This window comes from Lycorma delicatula, chromosome 1, assembly GCF_047948215.1.
Source record: "Lycorma delicatula isolate Av1 chromosome 1, ASM4794821v1, whole genome shotgun sequence".
NCBI classification, from domain to species: Eukaryota; Metazoa; Arthropoda; class Insecta; order Hemiptera; family Fulgoridae; genus Lycorma; species Lycorma delicatula.
The window spans coordinates 31,628,544-31,631,043 of NC_134455.1; the positions used below are offsets into that span (position 1 = coordinate 31,628,544).

General features: G+C 50.2%; 1 pseudogene; it reads right to left on the reverse strand.

The window, feature by feature from the left end:
- LOC142318646 (large subunit ribosomal RNA) overlaps positions 1–2,500 on the reverse strand; it is an 8,851-nt pseudogene that overhangs the window by 2,227 nt on the left and 4,124 nt on the right.

The following is a 2,500-nucleotide window of genomic DNA, read 5'->3' on the forward strand; positions in this document are numbered from 1 at the left end:
GCGTCTCCGACCTCAGTTTTAAGGCGTTTATGAATCGGGAATCCGTTAGGAGTCCCTCTTCATAAAGCCAGGAGTTTCCTTCCCTATTGTTTTTAAAGTATTCGACGCCTTTGCCCATCACCGGCAGGCGCCCCCATCGATCCACCTCCTCAATTTTTAATTTTAGCTTCAGCCGGTCAAAATCGCCGGCCGAAGGGGGCCAGGAAATATTATTTTTAATTAATTCAGCCCGGAGCTTCGTTTCAGCCCCGGTTGTTAAAAGGTAGTGCTGGACTGCTGCACTATTAACCTTCAGGAGACTGGACATAGCTCTCCATCCTGCAACCTTGACAAGGTTACGCAACCTCGGTATGCCAAGGCCTCCATCCGCCTTTCTTGAATACAATATTCCGTCGGCGATGGAGTGATGCAGGTGGAGAATTTCCTTTATTATCCGCCGAAGGAAATCGTCGGCCTCGTCCAGAGTCTTATTAAATGGCCGCGATATCACCAACGAGTGGACATATTTAGGGAGAACAAATTGATATAATAAATTTAGCTTCTGTCTGGGCTTCAGATTCAACCTCTGAACCGTCAACGCAGCGGACAGCATTTCACTAATCCGCTGCTCGGGAAGCATTGCCTTCTGCAAGCTGAAGGCAACCCCAAGATATTTGAAAATTTCATCAATCTCCAGAGGTCGAACCCCAAGACCAGCCAGAAACTTTAATTCGGGATCGGCGCACACATAACTTTTATTCTTGTACTTAATGTACCCCGCGAAACACTTTTTATAATTAAATTTAAGGCCGATGTCGTTGAAGAAATTTTGAACCGCGTTTAGCTGTCTTTGTCCAACGCTCGGACGACAAGACAGCAGGACCAAGTCATCGGCGAACCCAATGGCACCAGTCGTTCCATCGAGCTCACCTAATTGCGAACCAACAGTTAGATTAAATACTGGGTCGATAATTATATTAAAAAGGAGAGCAGACAGCGGATCACCCTGCTTGACTCCTCTTCGGAGGTCAAGGTTGAACTGCTGGCCTTCGGACTGGAATACTGTCTGGGCCCCGGTGTACATGGCCCGAATAGCTCCGACAAAACTTGTCGGAAACCCGCGCGCCTTCAGCGCAGCCCAAATGGCTTCATGCGGGACAGTATCGAAGGCTTTCTCCAGATCAACCATCGTGATCACTGCGCCCTCCTGCCTACCTGACTTGGCCCCGCGAATTGCCTCATTCAACACAAAGCAATTCGCGAAACATCCATTCCCCGCTACAAATCCTCTTTGAGAGGGATGCAGCCAGACTCTCGCCCGAATTCGAGACTCGAGAAGCCCAGCATACACCCTCGCCAAAACAGAACCTATAGTGATTGGCCGCCAAGCCCCTGGATCTTTCGGATCCTTATTAGGCTTGGGAATGAATGTTGTCCTATTGATTAACCATGGCTTCGGGTAATAGTTTTTAACAAATAATAACGTAAAAAGTTTCAGCAGCAAGTGCTCGTAGCCCGCAATAAGCACATCATTGCGGCATACACCATCTGGGCCCGGAGCCCCTTTGGCTTTGAGCCGCTTTACCCTCTGCCTAATTTCTTTAACTTCGAATGGCGGCATGACTAAATCGATAGTCATATTTTCAGAAGAAGGATATTTAAATTTAGACCTAACCGATTGACCCCATAGCTCAGTGTAAGTTTCCCTCAACTGAGCTATTGGGGCATTTATCCTCTCCTCCGGGTCTTTAAGGAGGGAAAGGTCACCCGCAACTACCATATCGGCAAGTTTGCTTGGTGCCTTGCGGTAGAGCTCCTGCGTCCTTGCATACCGACGCTTTTTCCTGCTGTCATGGCCTCTACCGCGTGTGCGTCCCTTATTTCTAACATTAAATTTGGAATGGGAAGGTTTATATTTATTAGATTTAGAATTATTTCTTAGGGCATCGGCGAGTTCTCCGACCAACTCGTCGATAACATCACGACCAAACTCTTGTCCCCCGATGACAGAGTCCAGCAACACGTCACACTGGTGGATAAACTTTAAGAGTTTTCCACCAGACTTGAGTTGCGGGTTGGCCTCTCTAGCCCTCCGCGCCATCAAGATTAGATGAGCACATCCATCATCAGCCGCCTCAACCACGGGCACTTGTGGTGACCCGGGCGGCGATGGATCGCCATCCGCACTATCCAGCACGGTCCCGCAACTCGCACCGCTCATAGGTTCATGAGCATCCCGCATCAACGGACCTTCCCCCCCATCCTCCACACACACCGGACGGTGCACACGGCTTCTCAGCGTCCGCTTCGGAACACTGAGGGGCTCACTCCGGCTGATGTTAGTTTTAGCCGCCCGTTGGTTGGCTAACACCGGATGCGCACTACGGATGTGCACCCCGAGTCCACTCTTAGTAGTGAAGACCCGGGAACAACCATCCGCAGGGCACCGATGATCGCCTTCCTCCGGGGGCGCCGGGCCCTTACATTTAGCCTGGTGTACACACGCCGCGATGTATGTCGG